General features: G+C 36.0%; 1 long non-coding RNA gene across 2 annotated transcripts in view; it reads right to left on the reverse strand.

Annotated features, from left to right (window-relative positions):
- Window positions 1-2,285: 2,285 nt before the first annotated feature.
- The window catches only part of LOC148125539 (uncharacterized), a 43,180-nt gene continuing 27,803 nt past the window's right edge, over window positions 2,286-17,662 (reverse strand). For both annotated transcript variants that reach the window (XR_015743763.1, XR_015743762.1), the window contains 3 exons: window positions 6,924-7,026; window positions 5,404-5,543; window positions 2,286-2,939 (listed from right to left, as the gene is read on the reverse strand). This is a non-coding gene — a long non-coding RNA (uncharacterized LOC148125539). The remainder of the gene's footprint in view (window positions 2,940-5,403; window positions 5,544-6,923; window positions 7,027-17,662) is intronic.

The raw sequence follows: 17,662 nt of genomic DNA on the forward strand, positions 1-17,662 counted from the left end.
GAGTTACTACTTTCATATCCACGATTCCAAAACCAATACCATCTTAATAATGTTTGTGCTACATAAAAGTGGGTGTGAGGTAGATATCTGTGTTTGTTGTCATGTCTGGGTGCTTCCACATTTATACCAATGGTACCATTACAAGTTCCATCAGTTTTATACATAAGATTAGAAGCACCTTGACATGGCCTTCATTTAGTTCAGGGGTGTTCAACCTTGGCAACTTTAAGACCTACGAACTTCAATTCCCAGAATTCCCCAGCTAGAGATATATCCCATCATCGGGCAGCAATGGATTCTATGGATTCTATCCAAGACAAGATTTTATGAAAAAAATGAATGGATATAACTTTGACATCTCAAACCAAGGACAGAGTAATTGCAGATCACTTTAACCTTCCAAAATATTCAGTTAAAGATTTCAAACCAGCTACTTTAGAACAAAGAAACTCTAGCACCCTATTTGAATGAGGAGCTACTGAACTCCTGAACATCAAAAGGCTTAAAACTATCACTGAAAGTCTTCACAAACACAATAGTTTTTTTTTAATATGCCAATAATTAATTGATAAAGTATACTTAAAATGTGTCTATGTACAATCTGCATCTCAATATGTATAACTAGCCTTTTATCTCCTCTTTTATCACCCTTCCCCAATTCTACATCAGCTTAGCCACTGCAGGCATCTGTCAAAGTGACTTCTGATTTATGACTGTGATTGTGATAAGGAATGCATGAGTAATGTTAATTTATTGCTAGTAATCTTTTCTTCTAAGATTAACTACTTTTGGGATTGCTGAATAGATAACCAAATCATAGCAGAAATCTAAGTAGTTAAAAAATAAATAAACAAACAGATGTTATCTGGAAAATCTGACTGCAAATGGCATTAATGTTAGCCAAATGCAAATCAGAGACAACTGCAAATGATCTATCTCGTTACACCATGAATAATCTTTATTTATGCAGATGCTCTGTCTCTCTTTCCTTGTTGTCATTTGAAATCATCAGTTAAAATGGAAATAATGTAGAATGCATCTATTGTGTATATGTGCCTTTTGCCTTGAAATGTCTTAGGAAGACCCTGTGAGACACCATATGAGTACCGGGCTATTGCTCCACACCAGCATTCCTAAAAGGGTAAAATACCAGTCTTTTCGAGGGAAATATTCCAATTTTTATAGAATTCTGAGGGATTTTATTAGGAGAATCTTTCTACAGCCTAGTGTGAATCAGCACTAGCTTTCAGAAATCAAACAACAATGAAACCTGTCAAAATGTTGGCCCTGCCCAAAAGGAAAGTCATTCCAGGGTAATGGTTACCTCCTTTGTGATCATTTCTCAGCTGGCTCTTGCCATGTGCCAATAAACTCCCTTTAAGCACATGTTATGTTGGTTCAGGCCTTTGTGCACTCTTTCCTAACCTAGTACTCTCAAACTGAATTGTAGTATAACTTTCATTAGGGATGGGTCTTCTAGTCTAACTCATGGAAGGCAGCAGCTAGAGGAAACAGCATTATTTTCTGATAAACCTAATAATGAGAAAGAACAATAAAAAGGAAGCAATTGCTTCCTGAAGAGGATACACAGAGATAGAGAGATATGTTCACACTTGTCCTATCTTCACACTGGAAACCAAAAGGTTTGCAATATAACTCTATCACCCAGAGTTAGAAATGAAGCAATGTGTTCTATAAGATAATTTTATTTCATTTAAAAAATAAAAATCCCAGTTCTGATTTAACGTTCCCGGGAAGACCTATTGTGTACTATATTTTTAATTCTGATTGCATGGCATGTAAGTACAAAGTGGGGGGAATCAATATTCACTATTAATTTGGGAAGCTGCAGCATTTGTCTGTTTGGACAATGGAGACATTCTTTTCTATCTGATCACATCCCACTGCCTGACACAACATGTAATCGTTTGGCACAAAAATGTGCTGTCTCCTTTTCAAAATGCCATCCTTCAGAGTGAGGGATGTGTGGTGAATGGCTGAACTGAAACAAGAAAAGCACTTTTTAGAAACATATCTGAGGAAACAGCAGTTTCCATTTAAATCTCATGTTGAGAAAACTCAGAGCCTCCAATCTATTATAAATTAGATTTCTAATAACATTTTAAAACTTGAAACTTTAAAACTCTATTATAAATTAGATTTCTATATAACATTTTTAAAAAGATGATCTGGAGTGTTTTTGTCTTCCCCAGTTTTTTAACTAGAGCTTCTAAAAGTGTTGACAAAATTACCTTAAAAATTAATAGGAAAATATATTTTTTATTTGAGATTTGTGATATCTTTGTACTATTTGTTTTATTGACATTTATAGACATTCTTAGAGCAAGCAGAAAAACTATTACCCCAACATCAGCCCTTCTCTAACAAAAAAAAAAAGTTTGAAATATTAGATATAGCAAACACCAGTATAAATCAATTGCATTGCCACTTCCCAAATAACTGGAATTTTAGCCTCCACTGATATCTGCATTTCTCAGATCTTCTGATATAATTCTTACTTTTAAAGAGAATGACAGTATATTTTATTTTGAAGAAAAAAGTTGTAAAATATTTAAATAGAATTCTTCGTACTTTTTAAATTTTAAAACATAGATTAGTACAGAAATAAACCCGCTCAAACTGAAAATGGCAAGAAACAGAGCAACAGAACTCCTAAAAGTTTTCAGCTTCAGTTTCTGTCTTCTAAATAGGTGAGTAATTTCTCCTTGCAATTTCTCATAGATACTTCGATGTATTGGCTAACTAACCAGGTTAGAAACTGAGTCAGTGAGTTCTAATCCTATCTTAGGCACAAAGGTAGCCCTTAGGCCAGTCATTCTCTCTCAGCCCTAGGAAGAAGACAATGGTATATCACTTCTGAAATCTTGCCAAGAAGTCTTCAGGGGCTAGTCCAGGCAGTCAACCAGAGTCAATACTCACTTGAAGGGAAAAACAACAGAAAAACAAACAAATTTATTTTTGAAACTGTCAAGATGTTCCATTTGTTTCCACAACATATACTATTACTACTCGTAGACATGTTTGTTTCAGTTAATGCAAATTCTAGTTTTGAAGAATGCAAATCAGTTTCCTCTCCAAAACATATCCACATTGTATTTTCCATTGTTAACACAGGATCTGAGTAATTATCATTTATTTCAGAAGGAATAGAAGTACTGTACCCATTTGCATAGAGGAAGCTCATTTTTAGTATGTTATATTGTTTTCAATTCCAATATCTCATGAGAGCAGTTTTTATTAATTCTCATTTTACCAATGAATAAAGAGGAGCTGTTGATAACCAAAGTTAATTTCAGTGATCATATAAAATACAGTCCATGATAAAAGTTTGTGGATCCCTCCTGCACATTATACACTAGAAGACAAATAGAAGCATCAGTGAATGACTATATCATTCTTATGAAATATAGAATACACACATTTATATAAAAAAGAGATTAATACTTGTTTATATGGTTTAAAAACCATATTGTAAGTGTGCAACCTGAAGACAGAAAGCCAAGTGTGACCTTTCACTGTGATTACAGTTCCTGAAATCTGTTTGTAATTTCCACCAAGCTGAAATGTTGGATATGGCAAAATGGAATAATTATTAAATATAGAAGAGTGATTATGTAGTTGTATATTTTAAAACTTTGTTGTAGTTATATTTAATTTAAATTAATTAAATTGAGTCCATGCTCAGATTTGTAACTCTTGGCATTCAGAGTCCAAAGTTGGCTGGGATAAAAAAGATAATTAATTACATATATACTGCATTACAGTATTTAAATAATACATAGACATTTCAAAATAGGTCATGTCATGGTTGTTTTTTTGCTTTTATATATTGTGTTAACAATAATGTAAATTTAATTTTTATCTCCCTGAAGAGTAATATCTTGAAAACTTGTTGAACCATTAAATGTTTGTGCAGCTTAAAGATCACACAACTTTGTTGTACAACTTTTAGATCACAATTTTTTTCCTTTGTCATTTTTACAATAGTAGGTTAAGGAAACAATGGCATGAATATAAACTTACAAAGTAATCCTATGCTCTGTGGCCCAGCATCTCATTAAGAATAATAGTTATATAAGAATTTATTTTGACCTTGGACAGAAGGTCAGAATTCTTCTCAAATCATATGGCTGGTCTTTTCTCAAATCGCTAATCAAAGAAGGTCTCAAAAGAAAATATAATGGGAGAGGACAATTTGGAATTAAGGATTCATGGGATCTTGGCCCACTGCACTGCTATCTAACATTGATACAATCGGGGTTCTAAAATGTTCTAAAGAATCAGTTCATCACAGAGCAAATTAGTAATGACCAAAATTGAAATGATTTAATTCTGATTCAGGGATGCTGATTTGGATATTGAAGTTGGTTTGTCTAATTCAATTTATTGAGCTAAGATTCAAAATAAGGTTGAACTAATTTCCTAGCTCACATCAAATGTTCCCTGTCTGTTTCGTCTACCATCTAATTTTCCTTTTTGTTTTGATAGTATACTACAAACTGGAACATGCTGAAGAACAGATACAAACACTTTCAAAGGAGTCAGCTTAAAATTATCTCTATATGTGGTTTGCTTAACTGATGATTAAAGCAGGGGTGTACAGGCATGTTTACTAATACAATTAGAGGGTGTCTCCTCTTCCAAGAAGGACATTAGCGTTACAAAATTTAAAAAGGTGAAAGAAAAAGTTTTGATTGAATTTTAGGGAAGAGAAAGGAAGGAGAAGGCAGGAAGGGAGGGAGGGAGGGAGGGGGAGAGAGAGAGAGAGAGAGAGAAAAGAATAAAGAAAGTGAAAAGGAGGATGGAGGATGGAAGGAAGGACGGGAGGAAGGAAAAGAAAAAAGAAAAGACAAGAAAAGAAATCAGATGTCATTACAGTACAAGAGATTTGTCTCTGTAGTTAGGAGTTTTTTAAAGGTTGGTTTAAGCCTCTTAAGAACATGCTTTTCAGGACTACAAATATGCTGGAAGGAAAATACTCTCTCTGATGTAATAAGTGACTGCCATTCTTCAAGTGATTGAGGATATTCCAAGCTTAACAATAAAACATTAGCTAACATGGTCTTATTTTGGCTATGAGTAGAGAACATGCTTAATCCAAATTTGGCTGTCATTATTCCCAGAGTTAAAAGGTGGTTTTCTTTCTTTTCTCACATGCCTTTTCATCAAGGCAGAAATAATAATAAGGAACAGGACTATAGATCTGAAGTACAATGCCCCCAATGTCTCCTTAATGTTAGGGAGTGTGCAGTGGCAAGAGAAATTATGCCACTTAAAGCTAATCAATACATTCATGGGTTAGCTTATAAAGCTGGGTTTCAAGATAACTGCTACTGCTCTCAACTATATGTTGAATTGGAACTCAAGGTATGTTTCACTTACCTATCCCAAGTTTTAAAACAAAATTCAGGAGTGGAATACCATTTCATTGCAGAATTGAGCTCTTTGTTTCAATGTCTGGCCATGATTTCTGATGAAAAACGGTATTAAGTGGATAGAATTATAGTGCAGCAAATGAATACCTGTAAAATACACATTAAGAATACACATTGTACAGGTTTTACCTTCCCACCACAATTCAATCCTTTGCAAAAGATGATTTATTTGATTTACACACTAGCAGGAAAGTGAATCCCTAAATTACATAAATTGTCAGTTTGACATCAGATTATTTTTATGTCAACGTACCAATAATATTTCAGTATTTGATTTTTATATCTATTGTGACATTTATTTGATATCTGATAGTATTTTATAGTTGAGAAAACAACAATGATAAAAGGAGAAAAATTGCAGAAAGGTATGATATTTGGCTAAAATATCCATCCTTTTGAATTGTTTCCAAAGGCTCTGAGTGTAGAGCACACTGCAGTGATCTAACAGTGTGATGATAAGAGCACAAGTAACTATCACCTGGGCATTTTGGCGGAGATAGGACTGCAATTAGCACACCAATTGAAGATGGGCAAAGGCACCCTTATAAAAGGCCCATGAGTCCAGAAAGTCCCTTGAGTCATGAGACAACTTAAGAGAAGTGTGGCTGTTGTTGCTAGATTGAGTCAATGTTTTTGGATAAAAATTCAAATTTAGTCTTCAAAGGATTTCATGGAAGTTTGTACAGTTTGTCCCATCTGATTCTGACAACCACCAACCACTGTCTAGGGGTGTCTATGGCATCTCCACCTCAATCCAGGGTAGTCAAATAAATTTGAATCCTCGGTGTAGAGATTAAACTTAATCCCAAACTGATATATGCCCTACTCCAAATTTTAAGAAACATGTGCAAGAAAACCAAACCCTATAGTAGCCCACATTAGAATGGGGACTTTAGCCTCTAGTGCTGCATTTCTGTGATTATTAATTGGAATCAGCCACTCAGGTAGGAACTGAACCACTCTGGGATGATGCCCTCCAACTTCCAATATTTAATGGTGGTTCAGAAAGCTATAATGTTTGATGCTAACCAATGTACCAAAGAGGTAACATGACCAAGAGGATCCCATTTCCCATTAAATTCCCTGTGTGGGCTTTATTAGAGTGGTTAGTATACCATTGCCATCCTGTGACTTGGTATGAACTTGAACTGGTATGAATCTAGATAATTTTCCCCCGAGTTTATGATGTCACTGAGTACCCACTAACTTCTCTGCACCTTCCCTTGAAAAAGAAACACTAGAGACCCATTAAAGTTGTCAAAAATAGCTGGATCCACCATAGGGCTCCAAAAGAAGATGATGCACTATTGCCTCCTTCAAAAACTTACTAACAATCTCTTGGATTTAGCTATTGATGCTTTACTTGGCTACTTGAAAGAATCAGGAAGGGCATGCATTACAAACAGGAGAGGAGGGTGCTTTATTAGTAATCTGTTATTCTAAAGATTTGTTTTAAGAAAAACATACGACAAACTATCACCCATCAGTCCAAATTTCCTGGTATGCTCTAGTCTGTTCAGCTGGAGAATTCTTAGCCTTTCCACCAAGGATTTCTCCATTCAGTACAATCCTAGGGAGAAAAAAACAGAAAGGAATGTGTACACAATTTTTCCTCTTCAGAAATTTAACTAACCTTGTGTCAGGTAATGTACCATAAGGTATTGACTCTGTAATCTTACTTACTATGGAAAAAGATTATAATGAGAATTTCCCTTGCCAACTAAACAAATATCCAGATGTAGAAAAGTAGCTTATTTTCAAAGAATCATAAGGTACATTTGACAACACCATCTAAATTTTCTCTGGTATAAAATCAGTTTCTTGAATAAGGTTTATTTCTTCAGTCTTACTTAAGTCTTCTTATAAGTCCTACTGTATTAAATAATTTCTTCTGCTTTAAATATGCAAAAGTCTTAATATCCTTTTGTTCATCTTATATGCATAGAGACAATTTGGCTTGTCCAGTATACATAATGCAAGGCTATCTTAGGGCCTAATCATGTGACAGAAATTTTACACATAATACTGTATTTGCATCTTTGTGTAATAATTTGAAGAGGTATGGTCCATACCTGCCATCTTCATTGCTGGAATTCCTGACTTTTCTTTTTCTTTATATTTATTAAAAGAAAACATGTGTGTGATTAAATGGCTTATGAAATGTGCACTAAAATAAACATTCAGGCTTTGCAATGTTCAACAAATTTCTGCTTTCCTGTTCCTCCTTGACAGCTCGATCTTGATATACTCCAGACTTTGGTAATGCACTTTAGCACAATGTGTTTTGGCAATTCCCCGTACGTTCTTTCGACAGGTGACATTGTGACTACAAAAAGTCTTAAAAAGTACTAGTATTCTTCTTCAGGAGACACTTGAAAAGCATACGTTAAAGTTCAGTTGCTATATTTCTAGCATTGTAACCACTGGAAGTCAGAACATTTTGAGGACATCTCATAAAGCCCTTCAGGTAGAGAAAAGGTGCATAGAGCCACATGAAGTGGTTTGGAAGTGCTATATTTTGTAAATGCCCCCCTTTAACTAGAATAGCTTTAAAAGAAACTAAGTAGGGAGTTTAGAATAGAATAGAATTCTTTATTGGCCAAGTGTGATTGTACACACAAGGAATTTGTCTTGGTGCAAATGCTCTCAGTATACACAAAATAAAAGATACATTCGTCAAGAGTCAAGAATCATCAGAATCATCACCACACTTAATAATAGTCACAGGGTACAATAAGCAATCAATTCATACTAGGAAACAGACAATATAAATCGTAAGGATACAAGTGACAAAGTTACAGTGATATAGTCACAAGTGGGAGGTGATGGGTGATAAGGAATGATGAGCAGATTAAAAGTAATAGTAGTGCAGACTTTGTAAATAGTTGGACAGTGTTGAAGGAATTATTTGTTTAGCAGAGTGATGGCGTTCAGGAAAAAACTGTCCTTGTGTCTAGTTGTTTTTGTGTGCAGTACTCTATAGTGTCGTTTTGAGGGTAGTTTATATACATCATACTACTGAACTGAACTTTCAGACTGCGATTATATAACAGCATGAAGAAAATACTTCTCAAAATGAAATCTTTTGAAGGCAGATAGAAAATGTTTTATCTTCAAGGAGTTTTAATCCATCCCTACAATATTAGAATCGTATATATTCAGCCCTCCCAGGTAAACCAGACAGGAAACACAACTACAGATAGTCCTAGACATATGATCATTTATTTAATGACAGATCAAAGATACAAGAGTATCAGAAAAAGAGTGACTTACAATCTCTCCTTGCACTTATGACAATCACACTGCCCTATGGTCACAGGATTACAATTCAAGGATTTGGTAACTGGCTTGCATTTACAACCAACTGCAGCATCCTGTGGTCACATGATCATGATTTGCAACTTTTGGGGGGGGTGATATCCAGCAAAAAAACACCCATTGGAAAAGCTGGATTCACTTAACAATCATATGATTTGCTTAATGGCTGTGTGATTCACCTAACAACTTCATCGATTCACTTGAAGAGTACCACATAGCTTGTCATAAAATCAGATCTGACTGTGATGACCTACAATGGAAATTCCAGCCCCAATTACGGTCATAAATTGAGAATTACCTATAGATAATTATTCTTTAGTATTTTAACAGAATATTGCAAGTCTAAAGGTACTAATATCCTGCTGCCATTTTTAACTAGGCTTAATCAATTATGGCGGGTCCTTTCGAAATTTCTTCCTGTTAAGTCACTGGACACTTCCACCTCTTTTGTGTGCCCATTTCCAAGGTAGCATCTCTTCCCCTTGTCCCTAAGGATCATTCTCACACATCATTACAATATATTTTAGGTTTCCTAAGCACATGAACAGGTGAAGTATTTGTAAGTCTCCTCCCTTAAAAGAAAGGTTAAAATGATCTCATATCACTCCATTTATCATCTCTACTTATCTTTTTTTAAAATATGATAAATCTGTACTATTTTCATTTTATACAAAATAAAAGGGAGGGTCAACTATTGCATGCTTTTTAAACGATTGTCAGATTGACTGATTTATTTTATGGCTGGTCTCTTATAAGGTTCTATTGTTTCTGATAGGTAGTCTGTGTGCAAATATAGCAATATCACTTAGACTTATATACTGTTTTATAGTGCTTTACAGCCCTCTCTAAGCAGTTTACAGAGTCAACATGTTGCCCCCAACAATCTGGGTCCACATTTTACCCACCTCAGAAGATGGAAGGCTGAGTCAACCTTGAGTCTTGGTGGGATTTGAACTGCCAAACTGCAGGCAGCTGGTCACTGAGCCACAGAGGCTCCTGTATGAATATGGTTGGTTTTTTCTTCAGAAAAAAAAATGGTCATGTTGCTGCAGGACAAGCCAAAATGTATGGATTCCATTGAATAGTTGTAAAAATTACAATTGTATCAGATGTTCTATCCAATACTTTGGAAGTTCTACCAATTTCTAGCTGGAGGTTTGTTCTCCTAAAGAAACGCTCAACTTTTTTTCTAGTTCCTCATTCTTGCCTTTCTCAGTGTTTTAAATCTCTGGATTGTAATTTATATTGCCACAGGCTGGTGGTTTTCATCTCAAAAATCAGAGGAAATCGATTCTAAATGATGGAAGTTGTAGCTCTAGGTTTTCATGAACTTTCTTGAGGTTTCAATTTAACCCCACTGCAGTCTTAAAATTTGCTGCCAAATTATAATTTTAAATATGACAACAAAGGGAAAATATTAGCCTTATAGGGGTAATCATAATGTATGCCACAATCAATATAAATATAGGTTATTTAATTTAAACACAGTTTAAAAACAGAAGGCTTTATTTTGATGTCATTTGCCTACATTTTACATACAGTTTCTGCACAGTTTCTGAAAGGACAAATGCTGGGTTAATCTCTAAAATGTAGGAAATCCCATTGTAAAAATTCACATCTCTTTGCCCTGAAATGTGATGCAATGTCATATCATAATGATGTTGGCAGAAATGAACTCGAGTAATCCCCAACTATCTTTAATAGGCTCAACAGCTAATGTCCCCTAGCCAAATATTGGCTAATCTACGAAGTTAAGCAAGGTTGACTCTTGTTAGTACTTAAATTCTGCCTGGGAATTCCTGAGTTAGAATAGGAAGTTGTGGGGTGGGGGAGAACTCACAGAAGAAGCTGGTAGAAATAATCCTCTAGCTCTGCCAACAAAATTGTGCTGGTATTATCACCAGGATCCAGATTCAACTCTAAATGTTTTAATTTTGCTTTTTCATTCCACTGAAGATTCAGGAACGTTGGAATATGAGATAAATAATCTATATGCTTTCATATGCAGTTAAGAAAAACTACTGGAAACTGAAGAGTTTTATTTATAAAAAAAAGTGTCCTAGAAGATATCTTAACAAAAATCTGAGAAGAAGAAAGGTTGAGAAACAAAAGACATATTTCAGAAAAGAGAGAGATCAGTAGCATTTCTGCCCTAGTCCAGCAGTGAATGAAGCCTACTGTTGCATTCCAATCCGGGAATGTGTAGCCAGAGACAACTTTAATCACTAATTTGGTTGTCACTTAATTACAGGACTCTGCACCCTCTGAAGTTTTTGCTTAAAGAACTATTCTAAATTATATCCTTTTCTAAGTTGCTCCTCTTGCTTTGGTGCCTGCTTTTCTCCTTTCTACTAAATAAATCTTGCTGCTTTTTATTTCTCATACATTACTAGATGAACACTGCCCTGCCTCCTTTTTGAGGACTTGAGAACTGGAGGGCACGCTAAAAAAAATTTGGAATTCTATCCAGAGCCACTATCAAATGTCCTAGTTAAAGCCTATCATTGCTGGTGCTTGGAGCTTGTGAAGAGATTTCCTGTCAAGTGATTTCATTCTGCGTATGGCTGAGCAATTCTTCCTAAACTAGGCCCCTTAGCAGGTCCCAGCCAATCCCCCTAGCAGTCCCAGGTATTTGTACCTTTTAGACAATACTCTGGCCTGGTCCAGATGGCTAGCTCAATCCTGTTCCATATGCTATCCAGTCACATGTCTGAATGTAAATTAAGCTAAATGAGTTCTCTTTTTCCTCTTCCTATATACCATTGTAAGTCTGGTAGTGCCACATTCCTGACCTCTGATTAAAGAGCAAACTGAACATGCAGACAAGTCCATGCAGCAAAAATAATTGCCTTTAGAATTTTTTACATTCTAGGTCATTCTTTGTCCCCAGTTCCAACAAGGTAGCTTCACTTGTTTTAGATTTAACTTCACAATCAGATAGCATTAGGCCAGTGAAGTTGTTTAAGATATGTTAAATCTTCTTCATTCTTCTGTTACTGAAATACATTGACTGTCAAGGGCAAGCTACATATTACATACCATTAACTATAACTTTTTTGTTGGTTTTGCAAATTTAACTATCAATGGAAGAGGATCTTTGGACACGACTGCAAGAGTTACAAGAGAATAAATAGGGTCATACTTTGCCACCAGACGCAGTAGCCTTGGCCAGATTGATTTTCTTGCTGAGATAAAGATTCAATGTTCTATAGAAGGTTTCATTGTTTGTCTTTAGAATCGAAAATAATCATATTCAGAAGTCATGGAGGTGCTGCCAGTGAGATCCAAACTCTTTTTGTTATTGTTTTAGCAACTCTTCCTTATTAACTTGTCAAAACTACATTAGCCAATTATCAAACATGGGGGATGCAGTTTCCCAAGGACTTCCAGCCAATATAAGGTGTTAAACTTTTGAAAAGTCTTAGTGTGCCTTGAACTACATTATCCTGAAACCAAACCAATCCATATAGAAATAGATATCCTGGTTTTTATTTTTATAAGAAAAAAATGTTTTCTTCTCTTTCATGTCATGACACGATTATACTACTCTCCTACTGAGAAGATAATTGTTTTTTTAAAAATGCAGAGGCAAAAAGTTGAGGTAGTTGTCAGCACCTATGGCTGATCTCAAAGAATGAAACTTGAACAGATCTAGTTGATATAAGGACAAGTGACTATCAAGAAATCATAGAATTGTGGAAAAGAATTGTTGGAAAATCTAAAAATATCCCAAATGAAAGCAAAGGCATGGCAAAGTAATTATTAATCCATGAAATTGCCAGAAGTCATATCAGCTTTCATCATGGAAAGACTACTGTGCTAGATGGAACAGACTTTTCTTTCTTTCTGGGGTTAACAAAAAGTTGCTGGATTTATAATGCATTCCCATCTCCTTAGCAAAAGTAGACAGTATTTGCTTTGTCAAAGGAACAGACTTAAGATAATGTAGTACATCAAGAAAGTTCTATGACGGGGTAGTCAACCTTTTTATACCTACCGCCCACTTTTGAATCTCTGTTAGTAGTAAAGTTTTCTCTAACCGCCCACCGGTTCCACAGTAATGGTGATTTATAAAGTAGGGGACAAAACCCCTACCGCCCACCATGAAAACTGGAATGCCCACTAGTGGGCGGTAGGGACCAGGTTGACCACCACTGATCTAGGGCATTATATGAACATTTCAGGGTGGGTATCTGTTATGGAGGCACTGATTTACCCCAATGCACTAGAAATTGGAAGAAGGATTAAATACTATGATGTTTTAGACTCCCAAGGAATAGTAAAGACAAATCAAGAACTTAGAGAGCAAGGGATGAAGATACAGTGGTGGCCATATTTACAGCTTAAAACAAGGTATAAAAAAGTTGTAGAAGAATTTGGAACAGAGGGAAAGTCGAATCAGTTAAATAAAATATTAGAGGGGACAGACAAAAAAATAATCTCCAAAATGTATAACTACCTACTAGAACTTGAATTGGCAGAAGAAATAGTCAAGGGCCCCATTATTGCAAGGAATGTAGGACGTAATATCAATTTGGAAGACTGGGAAAGAACTTGGAAGCAAAATTATAAAATAACAAAATTGGCGGTCTATAAAGAAAAGCAATATAAAATGAGCTATCGATGGTATCTGGCACCCTCAAGGTTGGCTAATATGTACCCAAACCTAAGTCCACTTTGTTGGAAATATAAATGAAAGAGGGATCCTTCTTCCACGCTTGGTGGCTTTGCCCCCAAAGTAAAAAATACTGGGGAAAAAATAAGAATTTGGATAAAAAATATTACAAATATTCAATTAGATCTCAAGGCCGAAATTTTTCTGTTGGGAATGATAAAAGGTGAATATTCAAAAGAGATGAAATACCTGATTTTACACATAATCATGGCAGCAAGGATAGTGTTGCACACTGTTAGAAGGGTGATCTATTGCCAACAAACAATCTGATAATCCAGAAGGTCTATGACTGTGCAAACTTACCCAAAGACCACCTGAGAACAGAATTACATACCCTCACTAACATATTAATTTCCAACGGATTCCAAAGAAACACAATTACCAATCTAATCCTAAAGGAGACACCCCCCAGAAACCGAGACACAGAACAGGACAATGGTATCACCCTCCTCCCCTACATCAAAGGCACCACAGATAAAATCAGCAAAATTCTCCACAAACACAATATCAGGACAGCCTTTGGCACTGACCAAAAAATAGTCAACATCCTAAGAAACCCCAAAGACAAGATCCAGTTAGAAAACCAAGGAGTTTATGAAATACCATGCAACAATTGCCCAGCCACATACATTGGACAAACCAACAGGAGAATAAATGCACACATCGCAGAACACAAGAACACAGTCAGAAAAGAAGAAAATACTTCCCCCCTTTTCCAGCACCTTAAAGCTACAGGACATGAAATTAATTTTGAGGGAACCAAATTAATCTCCAATACTGAACTCTTCAACAAGAGAATAATCAGGGAAGCCATCGAAATAGAGAAACACCCCCATAACATGAATAAAAGGGATGATGCCTCCCGCCTACCAGACATCTGGAAACTAGCCCTTATCAACAAATGAGTCCAAGCCACAAAAACCAACACTGGACCCAAAACAACACATGACACTACCACCATTCTCCCTCACCAGACTCAAACCCAAACCCATCTCATAGACTAAAGACAAGCAGCATCCAGAAACTAGACCATGGCTGCATCACCAGCTGCCACACCCCCTGACTCCCAAACCAAGCAAATGAACACATGCCATGAACACATATCCAGGCCTCAAACTCAGAGCCAAACCAAAACTGGAAACGTCACATCACAGCCACCTGCTCAGGATATCACATCACGGAACTCAGGAGGTTACACCACAAAACCTCAGGATGTTGCAACACAGCCAATGACCCAGGAGATTACAGCACAAGACCCAGGATGTCACAACAATAGAACCCAGAAGGTCATCACACAGCCCATGATGCAGTTATTATGACCCAGATTACAGCACAAGACCCAGGATGTCAAAACAATAGAACTCAGAAGGTCATCACACAGCCCATCTCAGCCACACATGTTCTTACGAAAAAGCCAGCCAATCTGCAAACTTCAGCTCCATCAACCAATCAAGAAATGACAACACAGCTAACCTCCCCACCAGTATATATAGGGAGACGGCAGCTCCGATCATGCTTTGCTCACACAAGCACGAAGCCGAAAGCACCAGCCTGAAGTAGGACCTCATCGAAACATTGCCAAGATACTCTCAACCTTACACAGGAAAAGACCCGAACATGACAAGACCTGCATACCTGTACCCATGAAAATCTACAAACACACACACACACACACACACACACACACACACACACACATATATATATATAAAATGTTTTCTTAAGTTTTCGTGGGTACTTACATGTATGGTATTCAGCTTTGTTCAGGTATTTTCCCACGTTATTATAGTTGTGCTTTTAAAGTTGTAGCAATGTTTCGGCAGAATCTCATCTGCCATCATCAGGCTTCTGTATTGTGTTCGTCTGTGAGTCAAAAAAAAAAAAGTCTGACTCACAGATGAACATTATACAGAAGCCTGATGATGGCAGATGAGATTCTGCCGAAACATTGCTTCAACTTTAAAAGCACAACTATAGATTTGTGACCCAGAGCAGAATATTCATAGAAATAAATACATGCTTTACAGTGAGGGATACTTAACGCTATTAAAATACTCATTTAATTAAATGCTTCACTGGAAACCAGAACTGTATTGTCACGTGAAACTATCATCAAGATTCATTTGGGACATATTTAATATATCTTCAAAAGCAGGAAAGTTTTATTGTGCATCTGTGTTTGCAGAATTAGATGATATTTTTCATACATGCAAAATGTTACACTTTAAATATTGTCCTTGTATCTATTTAAGGGGCAAACAATACATTGCCATAATATGACACATTTATCTTCTTAGGTTTGTGTGAGCTTATAACTTTGGAGAGCTATTTATCATCATCACAGTTCATAAAAATCCTTTGTAGCTTTGCCATAAATCACACAAAAGGAGGAAATGTATTACTTCTATTTAGACAAGAGCCCTTGACTGGATTCCCTTGGGAACTGAGTCTTCTAGTGGTAAGAAAAATCTTTGACATCTCAAACAGAGCACAACATGAACAATATATCATTCAACTTGCCCACTAAGACACATTTTTGATGGCTCCATTACTGGGGCTAATGAAGAATTTTCTTAATCAAGGCTCTAAAGAACTTTTCCATAATCACTCCTGCCTCTTACAGCAGTTGTCAGCTATTTTGTTAAAATACAGTTTGGAATGGATGTTTCAACAACTTTATTAGCAATTAACCAACTGCTGTCCAGAGATGTTTTGGGGAGTTGACTAGTTAGCAAAGAGTAAGAAAACATGTAAAAGAAGAATTCTTCAACAAAGGATAAGCATCTTATCAAATATAGTATTGAAAACCACATTTCAGTACAATTAATGAATTAATTCACTTTATTACCCACTCTTTAACAAACACAATAACTTGAAATAAATAATCTCCTAAAATCCCAATGACATTGACCTAAAAAGCACTACACAGAGAGAAAATACAAATACATTCTAGATTTTATTTTAAGAAGCCTACAAAGTATAGCAACCACAAAACCACTCCTGTTAGCAGATCTCTCCTTGTTCTGAGACTATATTACCAATATACCAAGCTTGCTTTACTTAGACAAGAAGCCATATCAGATCCTACCATTGTCTGGCTGCATTTTAGCAAATTTTACATTGCCCTAAGGGAGTTTGCACACACTTCCTTTCAACAAGCACAATAGGATCTGTCTTTCCTCAGGCTTGCCTCTAGCAGAGTTCTTGAGTTGCTGTCTAAAAGGCTTTACCGGTAATTCACCTGGGGAAAATATTTATTTCTATGCCTTCACAATAGTTTGTGGAACTGAATGCACCTAATGGGAATATTAAAGACTTTTGTTAGGGTCTTGCAACATGCATTCTCCAATATGTTTCTCCTTCCAACATTCACATTCAGTAGAAGGAAATCCATGATTTTGCCTGAAAGCATTAACTCAGATTGCTCATAGCAATTAAAACAAACTATAATAACATTAAGATAAGCTTCCTATTCCATGTTGTTGCTGTCCACTTAAGAAACTAGTTCAGCAGGTGGAAACAACTTCTTCAAAAACTCAAAAGAGATGGCACAGATACATATTTTGATTGAGGAGGAGGGTGATTGTTAATTCCAGGGACTGTGAGCTAGACAGTAAAGTTAAAATAAAAGCAAGAAATTCCTATGATAAGGCAGTGGCAAACCACTTCCAACTGCTACACACGCACAAAAAAAGCCCTGTATAAAGACTGAGCTTGACGTGTAGATATCTCCTCTTTACTCTGTCTAAGAAGGCACGGTTGGGTTTAGCCCTCCAATTCAAGGATGGCAGGCAGCATGATCATTTAATTTAATCAATCTCCATTACTTTGAACTACTTCTTTACCATCTGTTCTCCTGATTAATTACAAAAGTTAAGAAAAGAGAACACTTTAACACTGTCATAACTTAGATATCTAATATAAAATCATGTGCAGTCTATACCAGGCAGAATCCATCATCAATGTTGGCTTTGTGATTTATATGTGATTTTAAATAATTGGAAATGTGTGTCTTAGATTCTGTCTTTATTTAAACCCACTTTGTCTGCAGAGCTCAGGATTTCATTGCACAAATATTCTTGGACCTGTGTTGCTTTAAGGAAAGTTAAATGCATATTTTAGTAAAATAGGAATGCCTTTCTCACAGTCCTTTTTTATCATTTGTTTAACCTCTTTATCAAAACCTAGCTTATTGAAACATGTGAACTCTAAT

The sequence above is a fragment of the Pseudonaja textilis genome, chromosome 5, assembly GCF_049901715.1.
Source record: "Pseudonaja textilis isolate UNSWEBS1 chromosome 5, rPseTex1.2, whole genome shotgun sequence".
Classification (NCBI taxonomy): domain Eukaryota; kingdom Metazoa; phylum Chordata; class Lepidosauria; order Squamata; family Elapidae; genus Pseudonaja; species Pseudonaja textilis.